Here is a 16,304-nt window from a genome sequence, read left to right on the forward strand (position 1 = left end):
TGTTAAAGAATCTGAGTTCTTTCTTCTGACTTTCTCCTTTTATAGATCTGGGAGGGTGGCCTAAGGAATATTGCTTCACCCAAAATCATATAGGTTCCCTGTTACTCAAACCCTTCTAACCTCTCTGGTCACTGGTCACTCACTGGTCACTGTTGTTCACTGTTTGAGCCTTCTCTAAGCCTGATCTATACCATGTAAGATTAGAAACTATATAAACTGTTGTGGGTCACCTGAAAATTCCTATATGTTTGGAAGAAAGTGAACAAGACTTTCTTTTAGGCCCAGAGAATTGACTGCATACACTATAGGAATTGCTTTTAGCCACTCAACAGTATGTTCCTGAAGGAGTGTTTCTAAGATGAGTGGGAAAACCAGGCAGAAGAGAATGAATTATATGTGATAGTGATTGGAAGTCATCATGCAACTAAAGAGATGGACTGATACCTAGTACCTCAGAGGCTGTTTCTGGCTAAGGTGCCTGCCACAGAGCTCTGAGTAGTAAAGTATAGTGATCACCGGTTACTTCAAGGGTATGCATTTTACTTTAAAATGCCAACAACATCAATGAAACAAGGCAGTGAGTGCTGCAAATTAAAAGTAAATGTGTCTATTACAAACACACATAGATACAGAAACCATCTAATATATATGCAGCATAAAAAGATAAAAATACGAGGCGTGTTATGACAGTGTGTTAGTCATTCAGCTCTATCTGATTCTTTGTGACCCCATGGACTCCTCCAGGCTTTTCTGTCCATGGGATTCTCCAGGCAAGAATACTGGAGTGGGTTGCCATCGTATTCTCCAGGGGATCTTCCCGACCCGGAGATGTAACCTGGGTCTCCTGCATTGCAGACAGCTTCTTTACCATCTAAGCTATCAGGGAAATCCAAGATATGATATATATATACTTACAGACATGACTCTTTTTTAAAAAACTTTACCGTCAAAGCTTCAATCCTAGTATTATCTGGAAAAAGCCTTATATATAAATTATGATTTTTCTGTATACTTAGTTATAGATTGATTGTAACCACCTCTCATTTGATCGGAGCACACATTTCTGTGCTGTAAGTACCTTAAAGCTTGTTATTTTCATACGTACAATCAGTATTTCAGTAAGATGTTCTATTGAAACAAGACTTGAGTGACTGTAAAAATCTATATTATGGTCAATTTATGTCTTGGCTTTATTCACTCATTATTCCTAAAGCAAATAGTTCAGAAACAGCCAAATTGTTTCCATTCCATAATTTACTGTTTTAAATGACTGAAAAATAAAGAGAAATAAGAGTAGAGAATTTTGCAAATTATAGACCTGAAAGAGTCATAAACAAGTCTTTCTGGACAAAAAATTTCCCCTTAGTCCTTGTAAACCTGAGTTGCTGAAAATGTTTGAATGTATATGGTTTATGTTATCTATACAAATGCTCAAATTATTTTCCTGATTTAATCTTTGCTTAATATTATGCACTTGGAGTTTGGAATGCTGGATACAGAATTTTGTGGATAATAAGAAACTTGAACCCTAAATGACTAATTTTCACTCTAGGTTAAAGGAAAACAATGGTAGGAAACAAATTTGGCTTTTAAGAAAACAAACAAAATTGTAGATCATAATGTCTTAGTTGAATCATATTGTGTAACAATATTATTCCTCTTTTGTTGTTATTATTAAGACACGCTTTGCTTTGAATACTAGGCAATCATTCTCAACCTTATTTGGAACAAAAGGAAAACAAGATCAGTGCAATAAAGTTTTAAATAGTAAGAGTTACAATTTATTAAATAATAAGAGCTATGATGAAAAACTAGTTTGTTAACATTGGAACTGCTTGAAATTGTGTCCTAAAGACCAATACATATAATCTTATTTTCTAGGCATGTTGTTTGAAAAAGGTTGCTATGAGCTAGTCAAGGAATCAAATGCCTATTTTAGGCATTATTTCTATGGTGGGGAAAAGAATTCTGAATTTTAAAAATTAATTTAAAAATAACAATCCATAGTATTTTTATGCTTCCAATTCACCCTTAATTTAATACACATTCTGCCTAAAGGATGATTTCCCCCCAAAGATTTTTCTTATTACAGAATGAAAAATTTAAATATATATTATCCATTAAATCATGCTACATATTTTCCTGGATTTAACATATATATTCTTCATTGTCTTTGTTTATCCTCCATTTACACATAAAATTGCAGGTTTTTGATCTGACCTAAAATTCTACTACAATCATTGCCCATTAAAATTTTTATTTATATTCTTTAAAATGACCCCTTTTTCCTCTTTCATTAGTCACTTTGACGCTTAAGATTATTAGTTGTCTTCAATCAGCAACAAAATTAAATGCCACATGCTTAATATATATACATTTTTTTTACCTTCAAAGCAGTGAGAGAATGGAACATATGGATAGATTCAAGAATGATTGTAAATGTCAAGTCAACAAACATATGCTGATTTGATATGGAGCAACTTTAGAAAAGATGTCAATGATTATGGTTTAAAAGGATGGACAGCTGAGACAGTAGTGGTGACATACACCTAAATTAGAAGGTTAAGGGGTGAGGTTTCCTTGGAATTGGGAAAAAGTAAGATTGGACTTTGACTTGTGGAGTTTGTTTTGTTATTGTGACAATTGGAAAATATTTGGAAATGTGGTTTATAATCTCATGGAAGAGGCCAAATGTCAAGATATATAGATTGCATTCAATTCAACAAATTCTTATATTTATTCTGTGTATTAGAATTTTCTGAGGAACGACGTCCAGATATAGAATTAAATGGAGCCTTTTCTTAGGAATTCTTCTGTTTCAATAAGAAGAAATCAATATACATAATGACGTACAGTTATATATATGGAAGTACCTATACTATACTACAGAAACCCCCTCAAGAAGAAGAAATTCAACTTGCCTTGGTGGCTTGGGTGAAACCACATGAAGCCACGGTGTTGTAGTTTATACAGTTGACCACTGAGTATCAGTTGCTCTAATCCTAACTGCGGTCTCTTCTGTTTTGTATCACTTTGTGCAAAGATAGTGCAATGACAAGATGGGGCTCCTCCATATATTCTATTTTCTGCAGGTCTATCTCTTCTGACTAATTCCTTCTATACTCTCAGATTTGGCCCTATTAATGCTTTTTCATTAAATTTTTTCTTATTCTCTTGGACTATATTCTCTTTATGAGCTCTTCTCATGAGAGTATGTAATCACTGGTATCTTAATATTATTAAACAGTGTTCAAATTAACTGTTTGCTAAATCTCTCATTAGACTCTGAACTACTTAAAGAGGAGACTGATTTCATTTCTAGATCCCAGAGGTTAGTATAATACTTGACAATACTTTATCTAGATGTTTGATAAATCTTGTGGAAAAAGCGGAAAGGAACAGATGAGAAAAGTATAGTAGCAGGAATGAAATACATAGTTTAGGAAATTCTCAGGACAGAATCTAAAATTGTTCAGCTCAGTTCAGTTGCTCAGTCGTGTCTGACTCTTTGTGACCCATGAACTGCAGCAAGCTAGGCTTCCCTGAAAATGTTATAATTGTTATGTGATATAAATAGATGTCATAGACGGGAAAAATGGATAGGACTGTAAAAGAAAATTAAACAGCAATTTATACTACATTGACTTAAGGATAAGGAAGGAAATAGTTCAATATTGTGGGGACTAGTGGACTGAGGGAGAAATATGGTTAATAAGTAAAATACTCTTCAGATTTCTATAAAGATGAGACTGGTTTGGTTATTAAGAAGTCACATGTGGGATGCCAGGGAAAACGACAGCCTACAGAATTCTAAGAGCCCAACCAATCTCCAATAGAGCCCAACCAATCTCCAAAAGAAATGATCAGAATATGTTAAAATTAACTTTGTCAAAACTCCAGACAATAATAGATATTTTACAGCATCCAAGCAAATCCTGAATCAGGAAGTTGTTGTTCAGTCCCTCAGTAGTGTCCGACTCTTTGAGACCCCATGAACTGCAGCACACCAGGCTTCCCTGTCCATCACCAACTCCCGGAGCTTGCTCAAACTCATCTCCATTGAGTCGGTGATGCCATCCAACCATCTTATCCTCTGTCGTCCCCTTCTCCTGCCTTCAATCTTTCCCTGCATCAGGGTCTTTTCCAAGGAGTCAGTTCTTCACATCAGGTGGCCGAAGTATCAGAGCTTCAGCTTCATCATCAGCCCTTCCAAAGAATATTCAGGACTGATCTCCTGTAGGATGGACTGGCTTGATCTCCTTGATAAGGAAGAAAACAGATTAAACCTGAGGACTCTGTTATTTTAACATAGTCTTTCCCTGTGCATCCCTGTCCTCATCATGACTGATATTAAACACAGCAGCCTATGTTCCTAGTGTGAGTGCCTAGATCAGGTATAATCATAGCAGACCTCCCAAAACTTTCCAAAATGCTTGTTCAAAGCTTTTGGGACTATAATTTTCTTTCTTTTGATATGTCTGTCTCATCTTGGTATCAGGGTGCTGGTTGCATCATAGAATAAGTTTGGGAGCATTCCTCCCTTTGAATTTTTTGGAAGAGTTAGATTAGGTTAGATGTTAGCTTTTCCCTATTCTTTGATAGAATTCACCTGTGAAGGTCTTGGAATTTTGTATAGTGGAAGTTTGTAAATTACAATCTCAATTTCATTATTTATCATTGGTCTGTTTATATTTTCTAATGCATCCTGGTTCCATCTTGGAAAGTTGAACCTTTCTAAGAATTTGCCCATTTATTCCAGGTTATCCATTTTATTGGCATATATGCTGTTTATAGTAATATCCTATGATCCTTTGTATTTCTGCAGTGCCAGTTGTAACAGAAGAAAATGTTTACAAACAAAGTGACTGACAAAGGGTTGATCTGCAAAAATACAAGCAGTTCATGCAGCTCAATTTAAAAAAAAAAAAGGATGGAAGACCTAAGCAGACATTTCTCCAAAATAATGTCCAATACATATGCACAATATCGCTCATTGCTAGAGAAAGACAAATCAAAACTACAATGAGATATCACCTCATACCAATTAGAATGGCCATTATCAAAAAAATCTACAAATTCTAGGGAGGATGTGGAGAAAAGGGAGCACTCTTGAACTGTTGGTTAAAATGTAAATGTAAAATATAAACTAATCAATATAACACTATGGAAAAACAGTATGGGTTTCTTAAAAGAAAAAAAAAAAAGCTAAAAATAAAACTATTATGTTTTGTGTTAGTTTCTCAATTGTGTCCAACTCTTTGCAACTATGGACCATAGCCTTCTGGGCTCCATGGAATTTGCCAGGCAAGAAAACTGGAGTGGGTTGCCAGACTCTTCTCCATGGGATCATCCTCACCAATGGAATGATTTTCTGTATTGCGGGTGGATTCTTTACCATCTGAGCCATCAGGGAAGTCCCAAAATAACATATCACCTAACAATCCCACAACTGAGTATATACATTGAGAAAAACATAATTCAAAATTACACATGCATTCAGTGCAGCACTGTTTACAATAGCCAGGAAATGGAAACAACATAGATTCCCATCAACAAATGAATGGATAAAGAAGTTGTGGTAACATATATACAATGGAATATTCAGATCAGTTCAGTGCAGTTGCTCATTACTGTCTGACTCTTTTGTACCCCATGGACTGCAGCTCGCCAGGCTTCCCTGTCCATCACCAACTCCCAGAGCTTGCTCAATCTCACATAATCAAGTTGGCGATGCCATCCAACCATCTCATCCTCTATCGTCCCCTTCTCCTAACTTCAACCTTTACAAGCATCAGGGTCTTTTCCAATGAGTCAGTTCTTCACATTAGGTGGCCAAATTATATGAGCTTCAGCTTCAGTATAAGTCCTTCCAATGAATATTCAGGACTGATTTCCTTTAGGATGGACTGTTTGGATCTCCTTGTAGTCCAGGGGTATCACAAGAGTCTTCTCCAACACCACAGTCAAAACCATCAAATCTTCAGTGCTCAGCTTTGTTTATGGTCCAACTCTCACATCCATACATGACTACTGGAAAAAAACATAGCTTTGGTTAGACAGACCTTTGTAGGCCAGTTAATGTCCCTGCTTTTTAATATGCTGTCTAGGTTTGTCACAGCTTTTCTTCCAAGGAGCAAGCATCTTTTAATTTCATGGTGGCAATCACCATCTGTAATAATTTTGGAGCCCAGGTAAATAAAGTCTGTCACTGTTTCCATTGTTTCCCCATCCGTTTGCCATGAAGTGATGGGGCCAGATGCCATGATCTTAGTCTTATGAATGCTGAGTTTTAAGTCAACCATTTCACTCTCCTCTTTCACTTTCATCAAGAGGCTTTTCAGTTCTTCTTTGCTTTCTGCCATAAGGGTGGCATCATCTGCATATCTAAGGTTATTGATATTTCTCCTGGCAATCTTATTTACAACTTGTGTTTCAAGTAACCTGGCATTTCTCATGATGTACTCTGAATATTAGTTAAATAATCACAGTGACAATATACCACTTTGACGCACTCCTTTCCCGATTTTCAACCAGTCTGTTGTTCCATGTCTGTTTCTATCTGTTGCTTCTTGACCTGCATATAGATTTCTTAGGAGACAGGTAAGGTGGTCTGGTATTCTCATCTCTTGAAGAATGTTCCACAGTTTGTTGTGATCCACACAGTCAAAGGCTTTGGCATAGTCAATAAAGCAGAAGTAGAAGCTTTTCTGGAACTCTCTTGCTTTTTTGATGATCCAGTGGATGTTTTCAATTTGATCTCTGGTTTCTCTGCCCTTTGTGAATACAGCTTGAACATCTGTAAGTTCTCAGTTCATGTACTGTTGAAGCCTGGCTTGGAGAATTTTGAGCATTACTTTACTAGCGTGTGAGATGAGTGTGATTGTGCGGTAGTTTGAGCATTCTTTGGGATTGCCTTTCTTAAGGATTGGAATGAAAACCGACCTTTTCCAGTCCTATGGCCACTCCTAGGCTTTCCCAATTTGCTGGCATATTGTGTGTAGCACTTTTACTGCATCATCTTTTAGGATTTGAAATAGCTCAACTGGAATTCCATCACCTCCACTAGCTTTGTTCGTAGTGATGCTTCTAAGGCCCATTTGACTTTGGACTAACCGATATCTGGCTGTAGGTAAGTGATCACACCATCGTGGTTATCTGAGTCATGAAGATCTTTTTTGTACAGTTTTTCTGTGTATTTTTGCCACCTCTTCTTAATATCTTCTGCTTCTGTTAGGTCCATACATTTCTGTCCTTTATTGTGTCCATCTTTGCATGAAATGTTCCCTTGGTATCTCTAATTTTCTTGAAGACGTCTCTAGCCTTTCCCATTCTATTGTTTTCCTCTATTTCTTTGCATCAATCGCTGAACAAGACTTTCTTAAAGAAACTCTGCATTCAAAGGGTATATGTTTCCTTTACTCCTTTGCCTTTAGCTTCTCTTCTTTTCCCAACTATTTGCAAGGACTCCTCAGACAACCATTTTGCTGTTTTACATTTCTTTTTCTTTAGGATGATCTCAATCACTGTGTCCTATACAATGTAACAAACCTTTGCCCATAGTTCTTCAGGCATTCTATCAGGTCTAATACCTTGAATCTGTTTGTCACTTACACTGTATAATCATAAGGGATTTGACTTAGGTCACCCCTGAATGATCTAGTGGTTTTCCCTACTTTCTTCAGTTTAATTCTGAATTTTTCAGTAAGCAGTTCATGATCTGAGCCAGAGTCAGCTCCCAGTCTTGCTTTTACTGACTGTAGAGCTTCTCCATCTTCAGGTACAAAGAATATAATCAACCTGATTTCAGTATTGACCATCTGGTGATGTCCATGTGTAGAGTCTTCTCTTGTGTTATTGGAAGAGGGTGTTTGCTATGACCAGTGTGTTCTCTTGACAAATCTCTGTTAGCCTTTGCCCTGCTTCATTCTGTACTTCAAAGCCAAACTTTCCTGTTAGTACAGGTATCTCTTGACTTCCTACTTGTGCATTCCAGTCCCCTTTGATGAAAAGGATGCTTTTTTGGTGTTTGTTCTAGAAGGTCTTGTAGGTTATCATAGAACCATTTAATTTCCATTCCTTTGGCAGTTGTGGTTGGGGCATAGAGTTAGATTACTGTGATATTGAATGGTTTGCCTTGAAAACTAACAGAGATTATCCTGTCATTTTTGAAATTGCACCCAAGTAATGCTATTTGGGCTCTTGTTTACTAGGAGGGCTACTCCATTTCTTTTCAGGGATTCTTGCCCACAGTAGTAGATATAACAGTCATCTGAATTAAATTGCCCATTCCAGTGCATTTTAGTTCACTGATTCCTAATCCACGATTACTCATCCATAATAAGGAATGAAGCTGGATAATTTATAATGATGTGGATGAACCCAGAGTCTGTCATACAGAGTGAAGTAAGAAAGGAAAAAAAAATCATACATTAACACCTATATATGGAATCTAGGCAAATGGTACTGATGAACATATTTGCAAGACAGGAATAGAGATGCAGACATTGAGAATGGATTTGTGGGCACATGGGGGGAAGGAGAGGGTGGGACAAATTGAGAAGGTAGCATTACTTACAACTGTATGTAAAATAAATAACTAGTGTGGAAGGTGCTGTATTTCACAGGGAGCTCAGCTCAGTGCTCTGTGATGACCTGGAGGGTGATATAGGGGCGGGTGGGAGGGAGGTTCAAGAGAGAGGGAATATGTGTGTGTGTGTATATCATGTTGTTGTACAGCACAAAGTAACAAAACATTTAAAGCAATTATACTCCAACTAAGGAAAAAAAGAAAAGAAAACTTTCAGGACATTACCCGAAGGACAGATGCAATGCACTTGTCTTTGTTTCTCCTAACTTGGAACTTTTTCAGAGTGGAAAACCTACTGAATAAAAGACATTATTCAAAAATATTAAAAGACACATGAATAAGCCTCAACCACCTGAGGCAAAAGACATTACAGATGGGGACAAAAGTAAACATACTGAAAATTTAAGGGGAAAATCTGGGAAGATAACTGCTTTGAGTATAGGGCTTAAAAATCTCCTGCATGTAACAGGGGATCTCAACAGGTAGATGTGTAACTGTGGAAAGAAACATAATCAGTCAAGACCCAAGAAGACTGTAGGGTTTCAAGTCCAGCTGAGTTTCACACTCAGCACAAAGAGAAAGCAAATGCTAAAACAGAGTTATAAATATCCCGACTAAGCATTGAAGGAGCACCTCAAAACAGAGCCAGGATGAAAAAGACAAGGAGAGTATTGCTTTTTGTTTGTTGCTGGTTCCAAGCATTTAAGGAAATCTCCGACTAGCTGACTGCAAGCTAAAGAAACAAAGACATCAAGGATCACCTGTGACAAGGAATAAATTCTTTAAAAGAGTTTGGAAAAGTTGTTAAACAAATAACTACAAATGATAATAAGTAACAAAAGCAAACCCTGAAAAAGGAGAAGAATCAGAGATCAGACAAAAAGGACATTATATAATGATGAAGATGCTAATTAAGGATATATAACAATTTAAGACATATATACACCTAACAGCAATGTTTCACATAATATGAAGCAAAAATTGACGGAACTGAAAGGAGACATAGACAATTCTACAATAGCCAGAGACATCAATACCCTCCTTTCAATAATAGATACAACAGTCACAGAAGGTTAATAGATACATAGAGGGCTTGAATAGCAATATAAACCAACCAGAGCTAACATAAAACGAACCTCCACACAAAAACATCAAAATACACATTGTTTCCAAGGGCACATGGAGCATTTTAAAGGATAAACCATACGTTAGGGCACAAAACCAGTCTCAATAGATTTAGCAAAATACATATCAAACAGAATATTTTGGAATCACAATGGAGTGATATGAGAAATTATTAACGGAAGGAAAACTAGAAAATTAACAAATATGTAGAAATTAAATATCATACTCTTAAAGATCCAATGGGTCAAAAGAGAAATCATAACAGAATTTAGAAAATATCTTCAGGTAAATGAAAATAAAAACACAATACACCAAAACGTATAAGATGCATCAAAAACAAGGATAAAAGATCATGAATCAAACACTTATTTTATATTTTAAGAAACTAGATAAAGAAGGCAAGACTAAAGGCATGCTGGCAGAAATCAAAGAGGGGATGTTATAGAACATAAAGAGACTATAATAGAGTAATACAAATAGCTATATGCCAACAATTTGGATAAGCTGGATGGAACGGACTAATTCATAGAAACACATTATCAAAAGTGAATAAAGAAGAAATAGAAATCTGAATGAGTATATGAGAGCTAAAGAAATAGAATCAGTAATAACCTACCAACAAAGAAAGCTCAAGACTGGATACTTTTATAGTGGAATTATATCAAATATTTAAAGTTAAATTAATACAATTTCTTTTCAAACTCTTCCAACAAGCAGTAAGGCAGAAAAACCCTTTCTAAATCATTCTATGAGGTCACATTACCCAGATTCAAAACAAGGCAAAGACATCACAAGTAAAGAAAAGTACAGTTAAAATTCTTTATGAATCTATTCAATTCAGTTCAGTTTCTCAGTTGTGTCTGATTCTTTGTGACCCCATGAAATGCAGCACACCAGGCTTCCCTGTCTTTCACTATCTCCTGGAGTTTGCTCAAACTTCTGTTCATTGAGTTGATGATGCCATCCAAACATCTCTTCCTCTGTCACCGCCTTCTCCTCCTTCCCTCAAACTTTCCCAACATCAGAGTCTTTTCCAGTGTCTCGGCTCTTCGCATCAGGTAGCCAATGCATTGGAGCTTCAACTTCAGCATCAGTCCTTCCAATGAATATTCAGGGTTGATTTCTTTAGGATTCACTGGCTTGATCTCCTTGCAGTCCGAGGCACCCTCGAGAGTCTTCTCCAGCAGTACAGTTTGAAAGCATCAGTGTTTTGGCGCTCAGCCTTTTTTATGACCTAACTCTCACATCTGTACCTGACTACTGAAAATGCTGAAACTCTCAACACAGTACTAGCAAACTGAATCCAGTGACATATCATAAAGGGTTTTGCATCATGACCAAGCAGGATTTATCCCAGGAGGCAAGAATGGTTAAACATAAAAATCAAGTAAATGCAACATATTATGAATAAAAAGCTACATGATTACCTCAGTTGATGCAGGGCTTCCCAGGTGGCTTTATTGGTTAAAACAAACAAACAAACAAACAAACAAAAACAATCTGCCTGCCAATGCAGGAGACATAAGAGATGTTGGTTTGATCCCTAGGTTGGGAAAATTCCTGAAGAGGGGAATGACAACCCCCTCCAGTATTTTCACCTGGGAAATTCCATGGACAGAGGAACCTGGTGGGCTACAGTCCATAGCATTTCAAAGAGTTGGACAAAACTGAATAACTGAGTACCACAAGCATTTTATGGTGGGCTTCTCAAGTAGCATAAGTAGTAAAGAACCTACCTGCCAATGCAGCAGATGCAAGAGACTGGCGTTCCATCCCTGTGTTGGGAAGATCCCCTGGAGGGGGAAATGTCAACCTATTCTAGCATTCTTGCTAGGATGGACAGAGGAGCCTGGCAGGCTACAGTCCACTAGGTCACAAAGAGTGGGGCACAACTGAGTATGCACATAAGTATTTTACAAACTTCAACATATTTCATGATAAAAACACTCAGGAAATAAGGATTACTGTTTCCTGAATGTTTTTTCTTCAACCTGATGAAGGGAATCTATGAAAGGTCTAACTATTAATATCACACCCAAAGATAAAATACTGAGAGTTTTCCCACTTAGATCAGGAACAAGACTAGGGTACCTTCTTCCACCACTTCTATTTAGCATTTTACAGGAAGTCCTAGCCAGGGAATTTAGAAAAGGTAGTGAAATAAAATGCATCCAAAATGAAAAAAAAGTAAAACTACCTTCATTCACAGATTATCTTTTTATAGAAAATCTTAAAGAATCCATGAGAAAACTATTACAGCTACTAAAAATTTAAAAAGATTTGCAGAAAACAAGATCAATATGTGAAAACTGGTGGCATTTCTACAAACTGGAAATGAAAAATCTGAAAATGAAATAGAAGCAATTATATTTCCAATCACATCAAAAAAGAAAAAAAAATATTTAGGAATTAATTGAATAAGGCATGTACAACAATTATAAAACTTTGCTGCAAGAAAATTAAGGAACTCGTAAGTAAATGGAAAGACATCCAAAGTTTATGGACTAGAAGACTTAATAATGTTTAGAATAAAATATGTTCAAAGCAATCTATATATTCATGCAATTCTTCCTTTTTTGCATAAAAGAAAAGCATGTATTTTTAAATTCATATGAAATTGCAAGGGACTCTGAAAAGTCAGAACAGCCTTGAAAAGGAGAGCAAAGTTGGAAAACTCAGGCTTACTCTTTGAAAATTTAATACAAAGCCACATATTCAATAATTTTCAGTTGAACACCTTAAAATGTTGTTCAAATGATTACTGACATGGGTAACAGGACCATTCAGTGGAGAAAAAATAATGCTTTCAAAAATAATGCTGGGACAACTAGATTTCTATGTCCAAAAAAAAAGGATGTTAGCTTACATATCACATTAAAAAAATAATAATGCAAATGGTAAAAAACCTAAATTAAGAGCAAAAACTCCAAAACTCATATTTGGAAATCAATGTGACACAAAAGTCAAATGTAATAAAACAAAAAAGATAAACAGGACTTCACTGAAATTAAAAACGTTATGCATCAAAAGACACCATGAGATAGTGAAAAGGAGAAAATGTTTGCAAATCTGATAGGTGTCTAACATCCAGAATATATGAATAACAACTCATCAACAAAAAGACAAGCAACACAATTAAAAATTAATCGATGGACTTATAAAACTGCCCAGTGAAGATATTAAAATTGTCAACAAGCATATGAAAAGGTGGTCAACATCATTCATCATTAGTGAATTGCAATTCAAAACCACAGTGAAATAACCCTTCATACTTACTAAGATGGCTACAATTTAAAATAAAAAATAATCTTGGCAAGGATATAGAGAAATTATAACACTTACATTGCTGGTGGGAATATAGAATTGTGCATCCACTGTGGAAAGCAATATGGAAATTTCTCAATAATTTAAACAAAATGTTACCCTATCACCCAGAAAATTCACTCTTAGGTATATACCAAAAAGAATTGAAAACAATTTTCAAATAAAGCTTGTACATGAGTATTCATAGTAATACAATTCACAAATAGCCCAAAAGTTCATCAATGGTTGAATGCATAAACAAAATGTGTTATAACCATACGATGGGATATTTTTAAGCACAGAAAGTAAGTACTTCTTACATAAGTTACAATGTGGATGAATACTGAAAACATGCTAAGTATAGCCAGGCATGAAAAGGCACATAATGGATGACTCCATTTCTTTGAAATACCCAGAATAGGTAAAATCTTCAGTCAGAACGTGTATCAGTGGTTGCTGGGGACTGAGGGAAGGATGTAAAGGAGAATCATATCTCAATGAGTACAGGGACTCCTTTGGGGACAATCAGAATATTTTGAAAGTAGAGCTGATGATCACACAACATTGAGAAGATATTTAATGCCCTGACTGAATTTCCAAGTGGCTAATTTATATTCTTTTCAATTTCACCTCAGGGAATTCCCTAGTGGTCTAGTGGTTAGGACTCTACACACACTTCTGAGGGCCTAGGTTTGATTGCTGGTTGGAGAACTATGATCTTGCAACGTGTATGGCCAGGAAAAAATAATCACTACAGTAAGAAAGTCAGCAATGACACTTTAGAGGTAATTGGATGCAGCAGTCATATAACTATAAGTAATCTGTCGAGTTACTTCATCTTTGAAGCTCAGTTTCATGCTCTGTAGAATGGAGGAAATGGGAGCAATTTGTAGGAATATCTTAAAGATTTATATAAGGCAATAAATATGAAACATCATCTTGTCCCCAAATATGAACTTTCAGTTATATTTGCAGGTTTAGGAACTATATTATTATTGTTGCAAGAATAAAAAAGAATGGCTAGTGAGGAAAAACAGGTAGCCTTATACAATATTTTATAGACTTGACTTTTAGCAACTTAGTCTTAGAGAAAGGGGAAAACTTACATATCATGATACAGAAAAAATATTTTGAAGTATAACTAAGATAAAGGAAGATGCAGAGTCATAAGGGATAGGGAGGTTCAGAAGAGAAATGGAAAATGCAAATAAGAGATGAAAAATTTAATGGAGGATATTTCAAGAGGAAGTAGAAATAGATGGAATGATGAGATTTGAAAATAAGGAATAGCAGTTTTTGTTCAAAAGGAAAGGAGGAGAATAGCAAAGTACTCCATGAGTCTGAGTTACTAAGAATTTACATTGGCCCCAACTGGAGTGGTTTTGTTACCCACAGCTGACATGACTTTGGAGGGATGCTAAAAAGCACAGAGCAGAAGCGGTCCCAGAGCCGGACATTGTCAGGATGGGCAAAGGGAAAGAGAAAGGAAACATTATGGAAAAAAAAAAAAATAGGATTTTAAGTGGATTAGAGAAGTCAGTGGAATCAGAAATAAGCTAATGGATTAAAAAGACAAAAAGGAGTTAGGAATGCGACTATAATAATGAAGGGGAAATTTCATTGAAACTTTCATTGAAAGAAATAAGAGAAGAGGTCATTGTATTCAAAGAGGAGAGTTCAGAGTTTAAACCTACATTTAGAAAATTTTCAAGTAATGAGAAAAATTCAAGTTAGGTATTCTTGTTGGGTAATGGAATAAAGATCAAGAAATGAACAAAAATTAGCCAATACTTATTCACTGTAAACTATGTGCCAGAAACTGTGGAAGGTGCAGACAGCAGGTCCCACAAGAAAAAAAATTTCCCTCTAACAACCAAAGTCCAGTTAGAGAGATACACAAATAGGTGAAAAATGTCAGTCTACCTCTGTAGACTGTGTTATGATGGGAGATATGAAAAAGTATTATAGGAACATACAAGGAGGAGTCACTAGGGCAAGTCAGTCTAAACTGAGTTTTACGGGATGGTTAGTAACTATTCAGTCAGAAAGGATGAGGTTTGCAGGCTGAAGGAGCAAATACAGAGATGTAATCAGGAAGGGTGAGGAAGTGGAGCTAGATGAGGGAACCACTAGAGTTTCAGTGTAAGAGAAGCACCTTTAAGCAACTTTTTGACCGGATTGATTCTCTCCAGTTCCGTTGTAATATATACCAATCTGTGCCCACAACACAGTAAATACTCCCGATCGTTAACTTTCCTACACAGCGGGCTTGTTCAGAATTTTGTTGTTTTCACCAGTTATATGTTTGTTAAGAGACATTTGTATCTTCTTTCAAACCTTACTTATAACAATCATCAATGCATGAATATAACTGTCTACTAAGTTGAGTAATAAAAATATTCTTATATACATAAAGTCACTACAATACGAGGATTCACTAAAGAACTTTACTATTGAAAGTTGGGAAAAACAAGCAGAAATTATTGGGAAAACAGTAAAGAATTGAAAATACAAGTTTCTTCTCAAATGCCTTCAACTTGTTTTAATTTAAAGAAGTGAAACTAGAAATCATAGATGCTTTTAGACATCATGAAGTAAAATTAATCAGAATTCAAAGCAGCTGACTCATATTTAAAGAAAAGATGGTAGCTCTACATTAAAAGATAAGAAAATGAATGTATATTTATTAGCTTTACATAACATACTTAAAATTAATTTTAATGCATACATCTTTAACTGATTTTCATATCGGAGTAACTATGTGTCCTCATTGTGGTGGATAAGCAGTGCTTCTAGTCTATGAGTCTTCTATATGGTCTTCTATATGGGTTTTATATACATGTGTCTGTATATATATGGGTATATATATATAGACTAGAAGCATATATATATATATATATATGAATGTATATACAAATATATGGATCTTTTATATATAAGGGTATTACATATGGGCCTTATATTATAGAAGCAGTGCTTCTAGTCTATAAGAAAAGAAAGTGAAATAGGTTAATCATTGCAGTCTGTTCCTGAAGGGACTTTGCTAAAGTGCTAAGCAACATAGCATAGTGCCCTGCATAGAAATGCCATTGATCAACATTTGCTGAATGAAAAAAGTGGAGTTTAGAACTTATGGGCAACAGCAAGACATTGATTGGTTTTAGCAAGTAAAATTGTATGTAGATGGATTATTTTTTCTTGTTGAGAGGACAACACTAAAGTTTGACAGAAGTGGGTGGCAGAAAATGAAGCACCCATGAGAACCACTAAGGACCTAAAAGTGAGTTAA

This window comes from Dama dama, chromosome 30 (assembly GCF_033118175.1).
Source record: "Dama dama isolate Ldn47 chromosome 30, ASM3311817v1, whole genome shotgun sequence".
NCBI classification, from domain to species: domain Eukaryota; kingdom Metazoa; phylum Chordata; class Mammalia; order Artiodactyla; family Cervidae; genus Dama; species Dama dama.